At 42.4% G+C, this 23,490-nt stretch overlaps 1 protein-coding gene across 2 annotated transcripts in view; it reads right to left on the bottom strand.

Annotated features, from left to right (window-relative positions):
- Trim66 (tripartite motif containing 66) overlaps window positions 1-12,764 on the bottom strand; it is a 51,599-nt gene extending 38,835 nt beyond the window's left edge. For both annotated transcript variants that reach the window (XM_042691559.1, XM_042691560.1), the window contains exon 1: window positions 12,714-12,764. The gene's annotated coding sequence lies outside the window, so the exon portion shown is untranslated. The remainder of the gene's footprint in view (window positions 1-12,713) is intronic.
- Window positions 12,765-23,490: the final 10,726 nt, after the last annotated feature.

Below are 23,490 nucleotides of genomic sequence, written 5' to 3'. Positions count from 1 at the left end.
CAAAAGAAAGAAGCACAGGACAGCACCCAGGCTCCAAGGAGTCTCAGGACTGGCACACACATACAAAAGTACCCTTTCTTGTTCCCCACCTTTTCAGAACAAATTCTATTCATCCTTTCAGCCCTGTTCAAATGTTCCACCTTTAAGAAGCAGGGTTGATTTCCCCTAGGATGAGTTAATTAGTCCCTCCTTGAAAATCTTTCTAGTATAACAAGTATCACACTGCATTTTTAACTACTTGTTCATATGTTATATATAAAAATAATCCACAATTGTCATTAAAGGAAATTACCTGTTTGGTTCTTTTTTAGCAGATTGGACAACTATATTTCTTTTGGGTTGGTATATTCTACATGCATTCTTTGACTCAGAAGCCCTGAAAGTAGTAAGAAGCCACCTGGAAGTTTTCCTGGATGATGGGAGAGAGCCAACCTGAGATGATAAAGCAAAGCACAGATGTGTTGCTTGGCTTTGAGATATAAGTTCCAGGCCCAGGGCCCATACTATCTGACTGTGTAACCGTGGGTAAGTCACTACCTTTCTCTGAAACAAATAGCTAAAATGTTGGGAATAAGAATAGCAGGGAAGGGCTGGGAAGGTGGCTCAGTTGTAGAGTGCTTGCCTTGCAAGCCAGAGGCCCTGGGTTCGATTCTTCAGCACCACATAAGCAAAAAGCAAAAAGCCAGAAGTGGTGCTGTGGCTCAAGTGGTAGAGCGCTAGCCTTGAGCTGAAGAGCTGAGGGACAGCGCCCAGGCCCAGAGTTCAGGCCCCACAACCGGACAAAAAAAAAAAAAAATAGCAGGGAAAGCTGGGAAGGTGGCTCAGTGGTAGAGTGCTTGCCTCACATGCATGAGGTCCTGGGTTCAATTCCTCAGCACCACATAAACAGAAAAAAAAAGCCAGAAGTGGTGCTGTGGCTCAAGTGGTAGAGCATTAGCCTTGAGCTGAAGAGCTGAGGGACAGCGCCCAGGCCCAGAGTTCAAGCCCCACAACTGACAAAAAAAATTTTTTTTAAAGGGCTGGGAAGGTGGCTCAGTGGTAGAGTGCTTGCCTTGCATGCATGAGGCCCTGGGTTCAATTCCTCAGCACTACATAAGCAGAAAAAGCCAGAAGTGGTGCCATGGCTCAAGTGGTAGAGTACTCACCCTCACCTTGAGCTGAAGAGCTCAGGAACAGAACCCAGGCCCAGAGTTCAGGCCCACAACTGATGGTGGGGGGGGGGGGGGGGGGGGGAAGGGAAGAATAGCAGGGAATATGGATTATCCAAGGCTTTTCTTTTGCTTACTGCAGTCAGGCTTCAGGAATACCCTTCTATGCAAGATGGAAAGGAAAAGACAGCAAAATGACAATCTTTATCAGAAAGTCAAAAGAACCAGGCCTGGTAACACAGATATGTAATCTCAGCATTTGGGAGATACAGGAAGGACAATCACAGTCACTATATGACACCTAATCTCAAAAAAAAAATTCCACAGAATGTGGGGTGACAAGCTTGTGGCTGAGAGGAGACCTAGATATAGGGGATCACCCCTCTGAAGAGGGACTGCAACAGGAGAGAAAAATGGAAAAATAATTACACTTAACATGTACTTATATTTGTTATCTAGTTAAGAAAATGTATTTAAGTCATATCATATGTAAAATAATCATCAGGCTTCTAGTTCACATCCAGAAACATCAATACTGAGAAACAGAGAGTCAGGACATTGAAGCCTCCTGGAGAACAGGGCTTCTACTTCCAGAATGAGAAGGGACCTGAGAGAATATCTGAAAGGCAAAGTCATTCAATCCATTTGTTATACAGTAAAAAAAACTTTGATCACTGTCTCTAGATTTACACACCTATAATGCTCTGAGAGGCTGAGGCAGGAAGATCTTGAGTTTGAGGCCTGCCCACTACTCTGTCTCAAAAAGTAAATAAATAAATGAACTTCTGGTCTCCAATAGTTGTGGGGCAAATTTACATCTTGACACAACTTTCTGTGCCAGGTGCTTTGTATGTGTTATCTCATTTAATCATCAAATCATTTCTCAGAAATAGGTATTGTCCCCATTTCATAGTTGGAGAAACTGAGGCTTCAAGAAGTTGTCACCTGTCAAAGATCATACAAGACAGGGGTGGATTATATCACTGGAAGGCAGATGGATGCCTTTTAAAACCATGCCCTTTCTACTACTACTCCCTGATTCAATTATAAGTAAACAAGATCATTTAATTTTAATTAACTAGTTTGATTATAAATACTCTCTAACAATGATCAGAACATAATAATGGCGTGGTCTGGACTGGCAGAGTTGGAGGGCACATTTTTACTTTCCTGTGCCTGAAAGACCCAGGGCTTAAGGCATAGCCTGAGGGTTGGTGCTACTGTGACTGCCGTTTGGGCCTAGTGTGCTCAGCCCAGGACTTAGTGAGGTAGCAAGAAAGGAGGGCCTAGAGTAGGGAGGCTACCTTTCTGACATAAATAACAGGACCAAGGCAACTTGGGCCTCAGATGACTGGGGTAGAGGAGAAATCCCAAAGAGGCCTCTTAAAGCTGGTCGTGGGTTATCTCAAACCACCAAGTGAACATATAGAGCCCACGTGCAAAGCTTGCACCCAGTGCCAAACAAATCTCTGAGGATTGGGAAGCCTTCCATTTATCAGCTCTTGTCCAGGGCTCCATAAAACTTTGCTGTGGGGACCCAAGATCTCACCGAGAGCAGCCTGATGCTCCTTCTACCAGAGCTTACATGTAGGACAATACCAAAAAGACCTTCATTGTTGATTTAGCCAATTCCCCATCATACAGAAAATGGCATCGAGGTCATGGGAAGAACAGGGACTTGGCTAAAACCTATACAATACTTGCATAACATAGGTAGTACACTAAGCCACTGAGCAGCCCTGGACTACCTCTATAGCCACAAGACAGACATGCTACTTCACCATGCCTCTGTCAGGGACTAAGCAAGGAGACAAAAACGTTCTGTTTGTATTCTCTGGGCAGACTTGCCACTCTCACTAATTAATGTGTACTTTTCTACCCCCAGACAGCCCCAATATTCTGAGCAACAAGTAAAGCCCCCACTGCAAGACCCTGAAACATTCCCCAGAACATAACCCAGAACAACATCACCTTCAAGAAATGCACTGTACCTGCTTCTCAGATGCTCAGTCCCTGTTAGAAAGACAGATTTTTGACCAAAAACACCACCCCCTCCCAGGGCTCATTTTGCCCCTGGCTGCCAGCAGGCTTACCTGTTGCCCTGTTACCCTGTAATTAGCGCAACACCTAGGAGAGAAGCCAGAGGAGAGAAGTCAGGGGAGCGACAGGTGAGACCACCACTGGTCCTGGAGGAGAGTGCTCATCAGTTGCCCAGAAGCACCCACCCTACATGCTGCAGCCAGCTGGGCTGCAGGGCCTAAGCCTCGGGGATGTGGAGAGAACCCAGCAGCTTGGAGCTTCTCCCCTCTGCTCAGATGCATCCTCAGCCAGGGCTGCATTTCTCCAGCTCACCTGAGATGCTCCTGCAAGAAAGAGCTTGGTTGACTCCTCCTGTTCCTGTTTATCTTGAAGGCTCTGCAGCAATTTTCCCAAACTGTACAGCAAGAGGGAGACCTCAAAGAGGCGACTCTTTTCCTAGCTGCATCTCCTTCCTAATCCTCTGGGTGCCTTGGAATAGAAGCTCAGAAGGAAGAAAACGAGATTTTTCAACTTTCAGGAACTAGCTCGGGAGGCCATCACTCTCAGTCTTTTAGGACTCGATCCAAAAATCCTTCAGCCCTCCATGTTCCCCAAAATGACAGTGCTCATGTGTGGCTGGAACCTGCCCGAATCCGGCAGCTCATTTAAATAGAGCTCATCACAACAACAGTGTTGGTGGAGAAGTGAGTAGCTGCAGGGCCCTGGGGACCCCCTGTTTATACGTAGGAAGAATGATGCAATCTGGGTATCAAAATAGCAATCCAGAATGGAATAACAGGCTCACGCAGCAGCGGTGCCTGCACAGCCAGAGCTCAAGTTGACACACTCTGTCAGCCCCACACTGCTGCAGCACGCAGATGCCAGGCACACATTCTCACTGCATCATTTAAAAAAAAAAAAAAAAAAGCCCAAGAGATCCCTCCAATGCCCCAGCACTGAAGGAGGATGTGAGGGAGCACCCTCCAGAAGACATTAAAATCTGTCTCCTATACACTCACCTGCTCCTGCCACTTCACCTGAAGTCCTTATCCTGTGACGTCACAGTCAGTTGCCATAGTGACCAATTGTCCGTCACAAGAAGAGGGGGGATAGGACTTCAAACGGAGAAGATACACATTTATTATGCACAAAGGTCCTAGGATGTGTCCCTTGGCAGCTAATTCTAACCTCTAGGGAGATACAATTACACACAAGCGGGAGGTAAAGGGGAAGGAAAACAGAGTTGAGTTAGAGGAAAGACCACAAGTAACAGGATAATTATGAAAGCACAGAGCATATAGGTAAGGGGAAATAGCAGAGAATAAACTTGGAAAGACCAGCAGGTAAAAAAAGCTCCTGAGGGCTGGGAAGGTGGCTCAGTGGTAGAGCGCTTGCCTTGCATGCTCGAGGCCCTGGGTTCGATTCCTCAGCACCACATAAGCAAAAAGAAAAAAGCTGGAAGTGGCGCTGTGGCTTAAGTGGTAGAGCGCTAGCCTTGAGCTGAAGAGCTGAGGGACAGCACCCAGGTCCAGAGTTCAGGTCCCACGACCAGACCCAAAAAAAAAAAAAAAAAAAAAACTCCTGAAAGGGGCTGGGAAGGTGGCTCAGTGGTAGAGTGCTTGCCTTGCATGCTCGAGGCCCTGGGTTCGATTCCTCAGCACCACATAAGCAAAAAGAAAAAAATAGCTGGAAGTGGTGCTGTTCAGGTCCCACAACCGGACCCAAAAAAAAAAAAAAAAAAGCTCCTGAAAGGGGCTGGGAAGGAGTCTCAGTGGTAGAGCGCTTGCCTTGCATGCATGAGGCTCTGGGTTCGATTCCTCAGCACCACATAAGCAAAAAGAAAAAAAGCCGGAAGTGGTGCTGTGGCTCAAGTTGTAGAGCGCTAGCCTTGAGCTGAAGAGCTGAGGGACAGCGCCCAGGTCCAGAGTTCAGGTCCCACAACCTGACCAAAAAAAAAAAAGCTCCTGAAAGACTTGAATAAGCAAAGATCTTGACCCTTAACAGAAAAAAGCAGCTCAAAAAGATTCTGGAGCATGATGGAGCTTGATTTTATGATTATCTTGATGGACTGGTCAAAAATGATATTGCCAGGCACTGATGGTTCATGTCTATAATGTCTATAAACCTAGTTACTTAAGAGGCTAACATCTGAGGCTCTCAGTTTGAAGCCAGCATGGGCAGGAAAGTCTATGAGGCATCTCCAATTAACTTTCAAAAAGTTGGAAGTGTTGCTCAAGTGGTAGAGTGCTAGCCTTGAGTAAAAAAGCTCAGGGACAGTGCCCAGGCCCTGAGTTCAAGTACCAGGACTGGCAGCAATAATAATAATAATAAATTTTAAAAAGACTAGAACAATGAAACCAAAGGCCTGAACAAACATAGCAGTCTCCTAGTGTACCATCCTACTTATGTCAGTCCCATCTCCCCCAATCATCTCTCTCACTAAGATAACTTTCTAAAATACAGATATTTCAGCAGCCAAGAAGAAAAAAATTTAATGGCTTCCATTGTTCATGAATAGCTTAAATTTGTCCAAACACTTTAGGAAATTTCCTTTCTGAATAGCATTCCCATTTTTCCTTCAAGCACTTCCATATTCTAACCCAAATAAAGTCCCTTCTATTTCTAGTATTTGCCCCACCTTTTACATGCCTCATCCTAAGAGTCAGTCCCTAGAATTTCCTTCCACATTTTTATAGTCCTGCTTGGTTCCTACACATCTACTTCATGCCACCTACAGAATTTCTCTGTGTCAGAAAACTACAGACCGTCTGCTTTTTGTCAATACAGAACACAAGCACAGAACACAAGTTTCTTAGAACACAGGTATGACACTGTTTCCATACCGACTATGGCTGCTTTGTACTACAGTGGTGGAGTTGAGTAGTTGTGACAGAGGATTTATTACTAGCAAAGCCAAAGGTACTTACTATTTAGTTCTTTAAAGAAAAAACTAGGGGCTGGGAAGGTGGCTCAGTGGTAGAGTGCTTGCCTTGCCTGCATGAGGCCGTGGATTCAATTCTTCAGCACCACATAAGCAAAAAGAAAAAACCTGGAAGTGGCGTTGTGACTCAAGTGGTAGAGCACTAGCCTTGAGCTGAAGAGCTGAGGGACGGTGCCCAGGCCCAGAGTTCAGGCCCCACAACCGGACCAAAAAAAAAAAAATAATTAAAATAAATAAATATATAAAAAAAACTAGCCACTGCTAGCCTAAAGCAAGAGCTTTTTAAACTAGTCTAGCCTCCCATTCTTAGGGGTCCAATTTTTGGTCATGCCCAAGTCCATTCCCATATCTGTAAGCTCTAGTTCTGATTACTGGCTCCCTTCTTGAGATGGACCTTCAAACATGGATAGGATATTACTAACAAGGACAAAGTGTTCAGGAGGAGACAACATCATAAACAGAAGATTATAAATTTCAAAATGTGAGTTCTAGTATATGAAAATGAATTATAGAAATGAAGCTGTAAAATTAATTTTGGAACAGATTGAGAAGAGCCCAGAAGGCTATACTAAGTTCCCATTCTTAAGTGCAACCAATTGGGAGCCTTTATGTTGCTAAAAGTACAGGCCTGGAGTCAGAAGGCATGATTAGGGTCCAGACTAGAGGATTGGAGAATGTAACCCATAGTGGTAATAGGTAAAATGAGTTCAAGGAAAGTATCACTAGTGTAAAGAACAGAGAATAAACTAAGGTCAGCCAAAAATATCCAGGGACTAGGAAGCAGGGCCAGCAGTAGATCTGAGCCAAGTGTCAGAATGTGAGCATGAAAACTAGATGAATGGATTGCATGGTCCATGGCCTTCACAGCTAATGCTCCTAGAAGCTACATGGCTATGATACAAGATTCATGTGACAAGATTTCCACAGTGAAATGTAGAAGGTATAGGTGAGTCTAGGATCATCTGGCATTCCCTCACTGATGCAGATGGCAACCTTATTTCTTTGCACCTCAAACTCAGGATTCAATCCAAAAATTGAATTACTGGCATACTCTATGCAAAGCCATGGATTCCAATTCTAACTGGACCTTAGAAAAAGACAGTAGGGAAACCAAAGGCAGCAATCTTTTCTAGGTCTGCAGCTTTTGTGGTCTGTAAGTCCAAACAAGCCCTAGATTGTTAGGCAAGGGAATGATTTTTTTTTTTTTCCTGGCTCTGCAAGCAACCAATTATATGACTCTCAACAGGATCCTAGCTCCTTCTACATCCCTGATCCATCTTTGCAGAGAGCAGTTGGAGATGTACTCTAAAGGCTTTTCCTGCTCTCTGGCCTTCAATGTAGTAAGCCATATTCATCTCCTCTTATATGGGAGACGTCTTGAATGGCAGACTTTCATGGACAAGAAGCCCCTCCAATACTCATCTCTTAATCATAGCCACCTTGAATTCCCTTGTTTAGCCAATCTGTTCTAGCCATAGTTTTCCACACAGTATTGGTGGTATCAAGTACTCCCCACCTCCCTCCAACACAACCTGCCTCCTTCCCATTGCCAGGGGAATTGCTCTCCCAGTAACCAGTACCGTTCAGAGGTGCCAGCACCACTCCTAAGGCTCTAGAGAGCCAATTAAGGTGAGGAAACTGTTCATGAACTAGAAAGCCACCAATCTGACAGAACTCTGGAACTCCAGCTTCTGCACCTGCCACATACTCAGTTCAGTCTAGCGCAGCACAACCTGTCCGCTACCTGGGAGGTTTGGGTCACTGCCTGCAATGGTCCCACACACATACACAGAAGTTGGACATACTGTCTAGCACAATGTATAAGCAAGTGAACAGCCATTATCTGCCTTACAGGCTCCAGTAACTGAGATCTCATCCCCTGCTTCCTATTTTCACCCAAGGCCATTAGAGCCCCTCCAGCTGAGCTGCTCATTAAGAGTCATTTCCCTCTCTGACTACAAGGTTGTAGCATCTTGCATCAGTTCCCTTTCCTTTGGATCTTCCCAAATCCCCCAAGGCCTGCCCACCAAGGGCCAGTGATTGCTCCCCCTTTCAGCATTAGCTGTGTACAAGGAATATGCTGTCACCCTTAACTAGCTTCAGGAAGCACAGGGCTGCCTGTGGAGGTTATTTAGTATTCTAAATGCTCAATGAGTCCAACTTCAAAGTCAAGAGAGGACCTGAGATTGCCTTGTATGTTAGTGTTAAGGGTCTAGGAGCTGCAGAGGTATAACTTTCAGCCAGGACACTTCCCACATATTGACTGCATCCCTCACGTTGAGAATTAGGAAAGATTCTAAGCATATAGATTTTAGAATTTTGATATGAGAATTAAAGCTTCCCAGGCACAATTTGTTATTTAGTTTCTTTGAAGAGAAAAAAAAATGTTCTTTTTACTCACACAAGGAAGGAAATATCCAATTAACTGCCCTAATTTAAAAAAATAAAACTACAGGAACCTTGAGAATCTTGGAGACTAAACCAGTATATGGCAAATGTCAGTTTCAGAGAAGCTATCTTATTTCAGGGCTTGCTGAATTTACTTAAAGTATCTTTTCAGTACACTCAGAGGCCAACTTTTGGATATAATTTGGCCTGGGATAGTTTCCAATCAGGCCTAAAAGGAAATAAAGAAGCACTTCCACTTATGACAATGTTTTATCCCAATAATCCCATTGTAAATTGAAAATATTACAAATTGAAAATGCATTTAATACACTTAGCCTAATGAACATCATAGCTTGGCCCAACCTGCCTTAAATGTACTCAGAACACTTACATTAGCTGGCAGTGGAACTGTGACTCAAGTGGTAGAATGCTAGAAGTGAGCAAAAGCAGCTTAGGGACAGAACCCAGGCCCTGAGTTCAAACCCTAAGATCAGCACAAAAATAAACAAAAAAAAAACCCAAAAACTTTAAAGACCTAAATGCTAAAACTATAAAACTCTTAAAACACTGAATTTAAGCAATGATTTTTTTGGCCATGATACCCAAAGCATAGGCAACAAAGGAAAAATGTTTTATGCATCAATGAAATAAATCAGAAACCCACAGAATGAGAGAAAATATTTACAAATCATAAATCTGATAGGGACGGATAACCAGAGTACAACAATAATAAAAGAAGATCCTACCTTAAAGTGGGCAAAATTGAAACTCTCATCTAACTCCAAGCAACTTCTTATTTTCCCCTGCTCCCAACAACCACCATTCTACTTCCAGTCTCTACGAATTACTACTCTAGGTACCTCCTTTAACTGGAACCAAATAGTATGTATTTGTATTCAGCTTTGTTTCATTTAGCACAATGTCTTCAGGGTTCATCCACGTTGCAAGATGTCGGAATTTCCTTCCATACAATATTCCATTGTATGGCCATACCACATTTGTTTATCCATCTGGTGATAGATACCTGGGATGCTTCCAACCTGTGTCTATTGCAAATAATGTTGTTGTGAACATGGGTATACAGATATATCTTCAAGTCCCTATTCAAAATTTCTTTAGGTATGTAACCAGAAGAATGGTTCTATTAATTCTATTTTTTATTTTTTTAGGAACTGAAATTTTTTTCACAGCAGCTATACTTAAATTACCTGCAACTATGCACAAAGATTCCAATTTCTCTATACCTTTGCCAACACTTGTTATTTTCTAGAGGATTTGGGAGTTTTGTTTATTTGACAGTCATCTTAATGAATGTGAAGTGATTACCTTTTTGTGGTTTTGATTTAGAGTTCTCTAATAGGGATGCTACTAGACATTTATTCATGTGCTTATTGGCCATTCATGTACCTTCTTAGGAGAAATGTTTAAGCCTTTTGATCTTTTTTGAATCTGTTTTGTAATTATTACATTATATGAGTTATTTTTGTTGTTTCATCCAGATAGTCTTGGTAAGTTGTCCAGTACAGCCCAGAGCCTGTAATCCTACTGCCTCTGCCTCTTGAATATTGGAACTACAGACATGTGCTATTGTGCCTGGCTTTGTGGTTCTTTATGCATAGTTTGAATCATTCCAACAGTGCTGGAACTGCTATGATGTGTTTAAGAGTCACCTTAGTTATAAATTTACTGTGTTTCCAAAAGCTCCTTAAGTAATCAAAAATGCCAAATTTACAGATAAGTGGATTACTTTAAGAAAAAAGGTAAGGGGGCTGGGAAGGTGGCTCAGTGGTAGAGCGCATGCCTTGCATGCCAGAGGCCCTGGGTTCGATTCCTCAGCACCACATAAGCAAAAAGAAAAAAGCCGGAAGTGGCACTGTGGCTCAAGTGGTAGAGTGCTAGCCTTGAGCTGAAGAGCTGAGGGATAGCGCCCAGGCCCAGAGTTCAGGCCCCATGACCGGACCCAAAAAAATAAACAAACAAGAAAAAAGGTAGGAAGAGTTTGGAGCATGGATGAATTAGTAAAACACCTTCCTAGCAAGAGTGAGGCCCTGAATTCTACCCCAGTAATGAAAAATTATAATGATAGATAGTAATTATAATACATTTAAGTTATAAAGCAAATATTGTTTATAAATAAGTTTAAAGGCTAATTATAGACCCTTTAAAAGTCATTGTTAAATCATGCTAGATTCCTACTTTTATAACTAGAATATTAAGGGGGTTTTTTTTGCGCCTGTCCTGGGGCTTGAAATCAGGGCTTAGGCTCTGTCCCTGAGCTTTTTTGCTCAAGGCTAGCACTATACCATTTGAGCCATGGCTCCATTTCAAGCTTCTTGGTGGTTAACTGGAAATAAGAGTCTTAAGGACTTTCCTGCCCTGGCTGGCTTGGAACCTTGATCCTCAGATCTCAGCCTCCTGAGTAGAAAGGATTATAGGTGTGAGCCACAGGTACCAGGCCATTAGGCTTTGTTTTTTTGTTTTTTCCAGTTGTGGGGCCTGAACTCTGGGCCTGGCCGCTGTCCCTCAGCTCTTTAGCTCAAGGCTAGCGCTCTACCACTTGAGCCACAGCACCACTTCCGGCTTTTTTCTTTTTGCTTATATGATGCTGAGGAATCGAACCCAGGGCCTCATGCATGCAAGGTAAGCGCTCTACCACTGAGCCACCTTCCCAGCCCTAGGCTTTGTTTTTAACTTATAAAACTTACTATTCTGGGGCTGGAAAGGTGGCTCAGGGTAGAGTGCTTGCATGCATGAGGCCCTGGGTTCAATTCCTCAGCACCACATAAGCAGAAAAAGCTAGAAGTGGCGCTATGGCTCAGGTGGTCGAGTGCTAGGCTTGAGCTGAAGAGCTGAGGGACAGTGCCCAGGCCCTGAGTTCAGTTCCATGACTGACAAAAAAAAAAAAAAAAACTTATTAAAGTTCACACCTGTAATCCTAGCTACTCAGGAGGCTGAGATCTGAGAATCATGATTCAAAGCCAGCCTAGCTAGGAAAGTCTGTGAGACTCTTTAAATATATATATATATTTATTTATTGTAAAGATACTGTACAGTTACATGAGTAGAGTAATGAGTACATTTCCTACTGAGCATTGTTACCCCCACCTTTGTTTTTCCCACAACTCTCCCTCTGACACCCCCACACAAGTTGTAAAATTAGTTTTCAACATAGTGTCTTGTACATATCATTGTTACAAGGGATCAATCTGTATCTTTATTTCAGCATTTTGTAATTTCCCTTTCTCTCCCCCTGTGAGACTCTTACCTCAAATAAATTACAAAAAAAAAAAAAAAGCCAGAAGTGGAGCTGTGGCTCAAGTGGTAGAGTGCTAGCCTTGAGCAAAAGCAGCTTTGGGACAGCACCCAGGTCTTAACCAGCTAAAATAAAATAAATAAAGCTTAACAAAGAACAAGGCTATGTAAGTTTAAAAAATCATACATTATTTTAGAAATCAAAGTACACCATCTCAGAAGACTGAGAGAAGTTAGGTTGCTTGTCACAGCTTCAGAGGGTTCAAGATCCAGATCTAAGGCTACTCTTAAGCCATGGTATCCTGAAGAAAACCCACATTTGTGTACAAATAACTTTGGAAATATTACAAGGCATAAACAAAATAGTTTAAATGTTGCCACTTGCTTGACTTTCTCCCTGTACAATTTCATTCAATAGATAACTTACTGTACTTCTATTTCATACCATGTGCTAGAATACTGAAATGAAGGGACCTGCTTCCTGTCTCCAAGGACTTTGCAGTTCTCAATGCCATTGTTTCCTAGGAAACCTGACATTCAGGAGTAAGACACATGCTCCCCACTGTCAAGCAGCAACTTAAACAGTGAAAGGTTCTCTTGAAAATCTATTCCTGACCAACACTAGGCAGCAGGCTGTGCTTTCTGATTTCAAGGTTTAATGTAGTAGGACACATCTTTTCCATCTGGGGAGTCAGCCAAACCTCAAAAAAAAAAACTTCACAGATTTCTTAGTCTGCCACCAATTTAAGGAAATCCCAAAGATGAAAAGTCCCTAGCTTACAAAGCAGATATATTGGGCATCGAGAGGATTTGCTTTGTCTCACAGATTCCCCAGAGTTGCTTTCAGAAATGAGTGTCCCTTGGGCATTTAAATTCTGATTCTGCCTACACCTGAAACTCAGTTCCTGTGAAACAGAGAGGAGCCTGTTCTGCAGAAGGCAGGGAACCTACGCTTTTGTACTTACCATCTAAGACAGTCCCAGCAACCTTGGCAGCATATCCTAGGTCCTGTATTAAGCTATGGAAGCAGTTCTTACAGAGCAAATGTTGGCAAGGTAGCAGCCGAGAACTCTCATCTTGCAAGTCCCGTTGGCACAATGAGCAAGTCGATGTTATAATGAGTTTAGTCTCTATTAGTTCATCCCTAAAGTAGTATTTCTGATCAGCTAGTATCTGCCTCATAAAGTTCATGCTCATGTCTGTGCCCATCCCTGGGCCTGAAGCTTTTCCGATGACATCCTCAGGGGTGAAGCAGCGTGTAAATCGAGCAAGCTCCACTCCCTATAAGTAAAGCACAAGACAGAGTGATACATTTCTTTCAGAGGGGAAAATTTCAGGACAGGTCAGTGAAGCCTCAGAGAACAAAGTCTCAAAAGTCCGGGTGATGCCGTTCCCCAGGGATGGAGGCTTAGGCCACAGTCTCAACTTAAGAGTTCAACAGAAAACAAAGCCTGGTGGTGTCTGCCAGATTATCCTTTTCTGACAATGGCAGTTGGCCTTCAAAAGGATTCCAGAAGCCAACAATTATTGAAGACCTTAAATAGATTTTTGTGTGAGTACTATCTATTACTATATACCATATTAAAAATGAAAAGAAATATTAATGTATGAAAAAATAATACGAACAGTGAATACAGCTTGGTATTAAGACATTTGTTTAGCATGCAGAAAGTCCTGGGTTCAAGTCCCAGAATCAAAAAGATAAATAAGTTAGATAAGTAAATAAGTGAACTTTTATAAGTAAATAAAAAAATTTAAACCCTTACATGTTCACATAAATAACACACTTTTTTTTCTTTTTTTGTCAGTTGTGAGGCCTGAACTCTGGGCCTGGGCACTGTCCCTCAGCTCTTCAGATCAAGACTACTGCTCTACCACTTGAGCCACAGCGCCACTTCTGGCTTTTTCTGCTTTTGCAGTGCTGAGGAATCAAACCCAGGGCCTCATGCATGCAAGGCAAGCACTCTACCACTGAGCCACCTTCCCAGCCAAATAACATACTTTTGAGAGCAAAGAATTAAAAAAAATAAATTTACTGAGAAATGAAATTATTTTTCATGTTTGTCAATCTGTAATGTTTGGTTTAATAGAGTATAGCGAAGTTCCTCTGCCTGACTCTCATATGCTTTTTTGTACAAGAAGAAAATATAGCCCCAAACAGATAGAAATTTGGAAAAAATAGAACTATTGTGTAATAGCTTTATCAGATAATTGTGACTTCTTTGATATTACACAAAAATTTAGCAAACAATAGTTTCTTCAATGTTAGTTGTGTAACACACAAGCTTAAACTATATCAATTAACTTTTCTTCTTCTGTTCCATTAAAATCCAATTATCTAGCCGGGAGTCAGTGGCTCATGCCTGTAATCCTAGCTACTCAGGAGGCTGAGCTCTGAGGATTGCTGTTCAAAGCCAGCCCAGGCAAGAAAAGTCCGAGAAACTCTTATCTCCAACCGGAAGTGGCGCTGTGGCCCAAGTGGTAGAGTGCTAGCCTTTAACTGAAGAGCTGAGCGACAGCACCCAGGCCCAGAGTTCAAGCCCCATGACCGATTAAAAAAAAAAATCCACGGATCTACCTTGTGCTTTAATCTGTTCTTCTAGCCAAGCATAATTTGGTAATACCATTTATAAATAATTTAGAAAAGAATGAGTCCAGTAATATTGCAAAGACTGATACATTTGTTAAACAATTATGAAGTTACTCCTTAATATCACTTTAATTAAATAAAAAAATTGTTAGGAAACTGTCAAATTCATAGAGGCAGCTAAACCATCAATTCTAACCTTTGCTTGAAAATTTGAAATTTCTAGTCAGCAAAAGTAGTATTTGAGCCGGGCGCCGTTGGCTCACACCTGTAATCCTAGCTACTCAGGAGGCTGAGATCTGAGGACTGCAGTTCAAAGCCAGTCTGGGCAAGAAAGTCCTTGAGACTCTTATCTCCAATAAACCACTCAGAAAACTGAAAGTGGCACTGTGGCTCAAGTGGTAGAGCACTCACCTTGAGCTGAAGAGCTGAGGGACAGTGCCCAGGCCCAGAGTTCAAGCCCTGTGACCAACAAAAAAAAGTAATATTTGGGGCTGGGAAGGTGGCTCAGTGGTAGAGCGTTTGCCTTACATGTCTGAGGCCCTGGGTTCGATTCCTCAGCACCATATAGGCAAAAAGAAAAAAAAGGCTGGAAGTGGCGCTATGGCTCAAGTGGTAGAGCGTTAGCCTTGAGTTGAAGAGCTGAGGGACAGACAGCCTTCAGGGTCAGGTTCAGGCCCCACGACCAGACCCCCCCAAAAAAAAGTAATATTTGAGAAAATATCTGCCAAATTCCCAAGACTGAATAACTAGAGTTTGGTAGTTGTTCTTCCATGAAAAGTCTGTTCTTGGAAAGATAAGGAAAGCTGGTTTAGCTCACAACTGAGGTAATAAGTATAAGCTTTTCACTGTGATATGTTTGAATTCTTTTTGCATACTTAAATTTCTTCATATAGAATATTTAAAAGACATATATTTAAGGAATCATATAAGTTTTACATTTTTTCTTTAACAGCAAATGCCTAGTGGGAAAGAATGCAATGATACAATTTGTTCCAGTTTCATATCCAACCAACCAGTACTTTCATATACCATTGCTTTCATGCCATCAGTACAATATTAATTCAGTAAAAAGACAAGATAATATGTTAGTGTTGTTATAAAAAAATTTTGAGGGGCTGGGAAGGTGGCTCAGTGGTAGAGTGCTTGCCTTGCACACATGAGGCCTGGATTCCTCAGCACCACTTAAGCAGAAAAAGCCAGAAGTGGTGCTGTGGCTCAAGTGGTAGAGCACTAGCCTTTGATCTGAAGAGCTGAGGCCAAGAGTTCAGACCCCACGACAGGCAAAAAAAAAAAAAAAATTGAATTTGCGGACCCTCTGAAAGGGTCTTGGAACCCCTACAATGTCTTCAAGAGACACTCTTTTTTGAGAACTGCCATATTAGATATCACATAAGAATTCTGGGAGCTGGGCGCTGGTGGCTCACACCTGCAATCCTAGCTATTCAGAAGGCTGAGATCTGAGGATCACAGTTCAAAGCCAGCCTGAGCAGGAAAAGTCCATGAGTCTCTTATATCCAATAAACCAATCAGAAAACTGGAAGTGGCCTGGGGCTCAAGTGGTAGAGCGCTTGCCTTGAGCTGAATTGCTGAGGGTCAGCACCCAGGCCAAGTTCAAACCCTGCGACCAAAAAGAAAAGAAAAAAAGAAAAAAGAATCCTGGGAATTCAGGGAGGTGGTTTGGCTTTGCATTACCTGTGATTACTTACTACATAGGATAAGAATATGAAGAAGCTTGGTGCTGTTGGCTCATATCTGTAATTCTAGCTACTCAGGATGCTGAGACCTGGAAGGCCATGATTCAAAGCCAATTCGGGCAGAACAGACAATCCATGGTACTATATTTCCAATTAACTAGCGAAATAATGAACTGGAAGCATGGTAGAGTGCCAACCCTGACTGAAAAAGCCCAGCCAGCACAGGACCTCAGAGTTCAAGCCCCATTACTGGCAAATAAATAAAAAAAAGTTAAAAACAAAAGGACTTTCAGTTTTGCTTTAAAGAACAACTGAAGTAATATCTTAAGGGTTAAAAAGTTTATAGGCAGCCAGGCACTAGTGGCTCACACCTGTAATCCTAGCTACTCAGGAGGCTGAGATCTGAGGAACACAGTTCAAAGCCAGCCTGGGCAAGAAAAGTCTAGAGACTCTTATCTCCAATTAACAACCAGAAAACTGGAAGTGGTGCTGTGGCTCAAGTGGTAGAGCTCTTACCTTCAGCTGAAGAGCTGAGGAACAGTACCCAGGCCCAGAGTTCAAGCCCCACAACCAACAACAACAACAACAAATTTTATAGGCAGATGTAAGCAATGGTGTGCCTTGTCTGAGGATAAAGGGAAAGGTCAAATGACCCCTTTCCAACCTCCTTTCTCTGCTGCTCTTCACCACAACAGAATTTCTTTTTCTTCTTCTTCTTCTTTCTCCTTCTCCTTTTTTTTTTTTCTAACCCTGGGGTTTGAACTCAGGGCATGGGCATCCCTGAATCTCTTTTGCTCAAGGCTAGCACTTTATCACTTAAGCCAGAGTGCCACTTCCAACTTTTTCTGTTTATGTGTACTGAGGAATTGAACCCATGACTTCATGCATGCTAGGCAAGCACTCTACCAATAGACCAAATTCCCAACCCTCTATATCTGGATTTCTTGTCAAAGGATGACAACAAATGCTCACATTGCCTTGCCACTGAGGAGTAAGAATTCTAAAGACTGTTTGCTTGAGTAGTACAGAACAAATGATCAAAATTTAGTATTCATTCTAGGTAGAAAATGTGAAATAGGGGCTTGGAAGGTGGCTCAGTGGTACAGCGCTTGCCTTGCATGGATGAGGCCCTGGGTTCGACTCCTTAGCACCGCATAAGCAGAAAAAGCCAAAAGTGGTGCTGTGACTCAAGTGGTAGAGCGCTAGCCTTGAGCTGAAGAGCTGAGGGACAGCACCCAGGCCCAGAGTTCAGGCCCCACGACCAACAAAAAAGAAAAAAGAAAAAGAAAATGTGAAATAGAAACACTAGGTAGTAAGAGAGCACCCACTCTTTGCTAGGCTATTTTGTACCTAGTATTTTTGTTTGCTTGTTTACTATCTGTCTGAAACACAGGTGTAGGGACACAGGCCTGGAACAGGACTTTGTCTTTGTTCTCACCACTATACCTGCTTCTTCTCACTGCCTAGAACCTATGCATAATGTCAGTGCATACTACATACTCAATGAATATTAAATGAATGGATGAATAAACCTTACTATTTTTGAATTATGAGAAAATTGAGATTCAAAGAGAGTATTATAGACCCAGTGTAGTATTACAAGAACTACAATCCCTCACTTACTGAGAAAGGAAGGTAGAAGGATCAATGTCCTAGGCTGGTCTGGACAAAAGGTTAAGACCCTATCTAAAAAACAAACCTAAGCCAGGTAAGGGTGACTCAGGCCTGTAATCCCCTAGGAGGCTAAGATTTGAGGATCATGGTTTGAAGCCAGCCTGGGGCAGGAAAGGCCAGGAGACATCTCCAATTAACCACCAGAAAATCAGAAGTAGGGCTGTGGCTCAAAGTGGTAGAGCACTAGCCTTGAGTGAAAAAGCTCAGGTACAGCACTCAGGCCCTGAGTTCAAGCCCCACGACCAACAACACCAAAAAAAAAAAGAGAGAGAGAGGAAGAAGAAAGAAAGAAAAGCAATAGGGCCAGTTGCCAGTGGCTCATACCTCATTACTCAGGAAGCTACTCAGTAGGCGACTCTTAACTACACAGAAGGCTAAGATCTGGAGAATCATGATTCAAAGCCAATTTGGGCATGAAAAGTTTGCTAGACTCCAACTCCAAAATAACCAGCAAAAGGCTGGGCTGGAAGCGTAGGTCAAGTGGTACACTGCTGGCCTAACAAGTTTGAGATACTGAGTTTAAAAACCCAGGACTGGGCTGGGAAGGTGGCTCAGTGGTAGTGTGCTTGCCTTGCATGCCTGAGGCCCTGGGTTCGATTCCTCATCACCACATAAGCAAAAAGAAAAAAGCCGGAAGTGGTGCTGTGGTTCAAGTGGTAGAGCGCTAGCCTTGAGCTGAAGAGCTGAGGGACAGTGCCCAGGCCCTTCAGGCCCCACGACTGGACCCCCCCCCCCAAAAAAAAAAACAACCCAGGACTGCCTCCCCCCCAAAAAAGCAATTAGATTTGGAGATATGGCTCAAGTGTTACAGTACTTGCCTAGCAAGTGTGAAGCCTTGTGTTCAATCCCCATTAAAACAAAAATGAAGGGAAAAAAGAGAAAACATATTGTTGGGTCAATAGAATTCAGCTAGTAAAAATAGAACTAGAAAAGGAATATTTATCTGTTCTTTCCACTAATTTAATTCCCTGAAATTAAAACCTAAATATTTAAATCTTTTTTGTGTTATCAGATAAACTGCCCTCAAAAACCCTAGAAATCTTCCCTTTACATTTACTATCCTGAAACTTACTGCTTTATTTATTTGGTAGTAATAGGGTTTGAACTCAGAAGCTTTTGCACTCTACCAATTGAGCTACACACCCCAACCCTACCATCATGTTAATATCAGAATTTTCCATGCTAGTTTCTGACAAAACTTTTAGGAATACAACTGCCATGTAGTACAATAAGATTTTTCCTTATAGTACAATAAATTTTGTGTTTTTTTTTTTTAAATGTGGTACATAACTGAGTGCTGGTGCCTCATACTTGTAATCCTATCTACTCACAAGGCTGAAATAATAGTTTAAAGCCAGCCCAGGAGATAAGTTTGGTAAACTCCACCTTCAAATTTCCAACAAAAAGCTGTACCGGAAGTATGGCTCAAGTGGCTGAGTACCAGTACTACCTCCTTCACCAAACTATTCAATAGAGGAAAGAAAAGACTCTTGGAAATCATGAATCCTCACATTGGATTATTTTTACTTTGCACTGAAGAAAAGTCCTATGGCTGTTCCTCTACATGATATATATTTAAAAAAAAAAAAACTACTGGGAAAAAACTGAGCCTATGAAAGTTGAAATAGATTGGAAACAGGGCTGTAGATACATAAAGTAAAATAATATACTTGAAGCATATATGAATCATAAAATGCTCATACTCTAGCCAGGTACCAATGGCTCATGCCTATAATCCTAGCTACTCAGGAGGCTGAGATCTGGGGACACAGTTCAAGGCCAGCTCCAGGCAAGAAAATCCATGAGACTCTGATCTCCAATTGACTACTAAAAGAGCCAGAAGTGGAGTTAAGGCTCAAGTGGCAAAGTGCTGGCTTTTTGCAAAAAAATGCTCAGGGATAGTGCCCAGGCCCTGAGTTCAAGCCCCAGAATTAGCATTAAAACAACAACAACAACAACAACAAAGTAGCAACAGCAACAAAAATACCCCAGAATAGAAGTATGGCTCACATGGTTGTCTCTCATCTATGAGAAAGAGAAAACAACAACAACAAAAAAAAAAACCAGTGAGTAAAAGACCTTGAGTTCAAGACCCAGTACTGACAGACACACTGTGCACAAGTGTGCGCATGCACGCGCACACGCACACACACGCTAATGTTTATTCTCTATAATCCAGCAATGTCACTGCTGGGAATTTATCCTAGACAAGTAATTCCACAAAAGAAAAAAGTATATGCACAAAAATGTTCATAGCATCTTTGTTTCTAATAATGAACACTATAACAAAAGCAAAGAGTAAAGATAAAATATACACAAAAACTGGTTTAGTATATTGTAGAACATGCTGAAGGTAAATTACTCTTCAGCTGACAAAAGTAATCCCTAAAGGTCTGGGATGTAGCTCAGTGATACAGTGCTTAATTGAATGCTTCAATCCCCAGCATCACTACACCAAAAAAAATCCTTAAGATTGGGCAGTGATTTAGAAAACATCATGGAATTAAACAAAGTAATAATCAACTTTGCATATAGTTAGATATCCATGTAAACAAAAGCTAAAAGGTGATATTCAGGAATGCAAACAACTTTGTAAGATGATATGACTCCTGTTAATTATGCATTTTTCATAATTTATTAAGGGACTATTTTTTCTATAACATAAAATGTTTTAATTCTCAAATAAATTTAATGTCTGAATTGTTCTCTACTTCTCTCTTAGAAATGCTGCCTCTTCTCATCTTGAATTAATAATAGTCTTATTTGAAAAAAAGAAAGCAGGGGCTGAGAAGGTGGCTCAGTGGTAGAGCGCTTGCCTTGCATGCATGAGGCCCTGGGTTCGATTCCTCAGCACCACATAAGCAGGAAAAAAAAAAGCCGGAAGTGGTGCTATGGCTTAAGTGGTAGAGTGCTAGCCTTGAGCTGAAGAGCTGAGGGACAGTGCCCAGGCCCAGAGTTCAGGCCCCACGACCAGACCAAAAAAAAAAAAAAGAAAAGAAGGCATGGCCAGGCACGAGTGGCTCACGCCTGTAAATCTAGCTACTCAGGAGGCTGAGATCAGGGATCTCAGTTCAAAGCCAGCCCAGGCAAGAAAAGTCTGTGAAAGTGTCTATGGAAGTGGCACTGTGGCTCAAGTGGTGGAGTGCTAGCCTTGAGCTGAAGAGCTGAGGGACAGCGCACAGGCCCAGAGTTCAAGCCCTGCGACTGCCAAAAAAACAAACAAGGCATCATAATATTTCTAAATGTTTAAATGTAGAAATGGAGAGTAGAACGCCAGGGCTGGAAGCAGTCACACTCCCGACAATAGCTGTTGTCTGAAGGACTGCTGATGAAATCAGGAACCCAGAAGGGAGAGGCAACACCAAGGCAGTGTGTCCTCAAGGCCATCTGGAGAGAGATCTGAGGTTTACCTGCCTCATCATCACCTCCCTTTGGCTCATTTCATAGCCATTTTCTGAGGCTGACTCTCTGTGAGTACTTATCTCATACTGAGATGTCACAAAGCCATGCTATACTTCAGAAGAGATGTCACAGACAAAACTTCTCAGGGATCTGATGGAAAGGGACGGGTCACCTCCTCAACTTTATACAGATCTCAGCTAGCTATTCAGAGATGGAGGCTAGGGAAACTGAACCTCATTGAACAAACACCACATGAGCCTTAGCTTTAAATCCCTTGGTTGCCTTGAGAAGGAGATGGAGCTGGTTAGGAAAACCTAAGACAAATTAGTGTCCAGGCATGGCCCTCCCCTGGACACAAACTATCAACGAGAAGACTAATAGGTGGGCGCAGAACCCAATGCAAAGTGCTGGCCCTATTCAGAGAGGGACCATGGAATTGGCAAACTATTCAGAGGCAGTTTCCCAGCCCCCAGAACCCTGCATCTACCTTTGCAATAGTCTCAATCCTTGTTCCAGGCTCCAGTCAAAACATCTGATAGTTACCTTCCATCCCCAAGACTCTACCCAGCTTACCTCCATTGACTGAGTATCTTTCCAAGAGTAGTTCCTGGGTGACTTAAAACACTCCACATACACTTATAGGCCAGTTTTGATGTCAAATGAAGATGATCTCTTCTTAGACCTTGTCTACCTCTTTCTGCTGATCATAGACTAAGGCTGAAGGAGTGATGAAGACCATAATGTTGTGAGGTCAGAGGGGGAGTGGTCAGTGAAGTAAAAGCAGAGAGAACCCCAGGCTCTGTACTTTACCAGCTATGTTGCCTCTGATGAGTCACTACACTGTTTCTTCTATGCCTGTTTTCTTCTGCATAAATTGAGGCTGGGAGTGCTGCACACTGAGATTTTATAAACAGTAAGGTGCTTTGAAGATATTGGGGCTATTACAACTGTGGACTAGAGTGTTCTTAGAAGAAACAATATAAGGTGGGCCTTAACAGATTGAGATTTCAGATATGCACTCAGGAAGAGGATGAGCACTCCAGGTATAAGAAATGGCATGAGAAGCCGGGCGCTGGTGGCTCAAACCTGTAATCCTAGCTACTCAGGAGGCTGAGATCTGAGGATCGAGGTTCAAAGCCAGCCCGGGCAGGAGAGACTGTGAGACTCCTATCTCCAATAAACCACCAGAAAACCGGAAGTGGTGCTGTAGCTCAAGTGGTAGAGCGCTCGCCTTGAGCTGAAGAGCTGAGGGACAGCGCCCAGGCCCAGAGTTCAAGCCCCACGACCGACCAAAAAAAAAAAAAAAAGAAATGGCATGAGTAAAAGCAAAATGGAGAGGTACCAAGTATGACTGAAGTAAAAAGATTGTATAAGGGCAAATGGAGGAAGGCTGAGATGTAGGTAGGCTGTATTCTGGGAAAGACAAAGAATTCGAAGGTTTAGAATGCAGGTGGGATGACTGCAGAAACTCCAGACAAAAGATAGGGTGACTCCAAGTAACTTACCACCCCCAAAAAGCTGTCAGTGGAACTGTGGTTCAAGTTGTATAGCAAAACAGCTCTAGGCTTGAGTAAAACAACTTAGGGACAGAGTCCAGGCACTGAGTTCAATTCCCACAACAAGCACAAGAAAAAAAAATGGATGAGGGCCTGAATGAAGAAATGAAGAAAATGGTGCTAAGGCTAAAAAAGAGTAAGTGATTTCATAGATAAAGAAACAAAAAGATGTTGACAGCAAATTAGAGGAAGAGAATCTATGGGAATAATTATCTGATCTGACAACATTATGTCAATGGACAATAGTGTCACTCTCCATGATACTAAAAAATAAAATGCCAGTGAGCAAAGACAGTTGCCACGATATATTTGTCTGTAGTGTCTAAGGCCAGGAATCAAGTGAGTATCTTGGGTGTGGAGCTTAATAGAAATGTGAATAGAAGCCACTCAAGATCTTCTATGTGGAAAGAGGAACAGAACTCAAACTAAGAAATGCCAACATTTAAGTGGTGGCATAGCTGGTGAAGTAGGAGGAAGGAAAAGAAGTCAAAGGAGTAAAGTACAATAGAAAGAACAATTGGCATGAAGAATTCAGTAAGTCTCTTCACTTTGACAGTTGGTTGGTGAGATTAGTAAGAGCTGTTTTGCTGAAGGTTAAGAAGTGGATTAAACAATGAACAGGGACTAGCAAATACACTTTGTAGGCTACTCTTTTGGGGAACCTGACTGTAAAGGAAAGCGCAAGGGTGGTAAACAGGGAAAACTGAATGTATTCTGGCTCAAACTTTACCTAAAGAGAGCAAGGCAAAGAAATTTAATACACTCACATTAAGAGGATAATTGAGGGAATGGAATCTTCAATACTGGCTGAAGGAACTGTCTAGAG

This window comes from Dipodomys spectabilis, unplaced genomic scaffold (genome assembly GCF_019054845.1).
Source record: "Dipodomys spectabilis isolate Male_0828 unplaced genomic scaffold, ASM1905484v1 ptg000145l, whole genome shotgun sequence".
Classification (NCBI taxonomy): domain Eukaryota; kingdom Metazoa; phylum Chordata; class Mammalia; order Rodentia; family Heteromyidae; genus Dipodomys; species Dipodomys spectabilis.
Note: the sequence above shows the minus strand (reverse complement) of the source record. Positions and strands in the feature narration are given on the sequence as shown.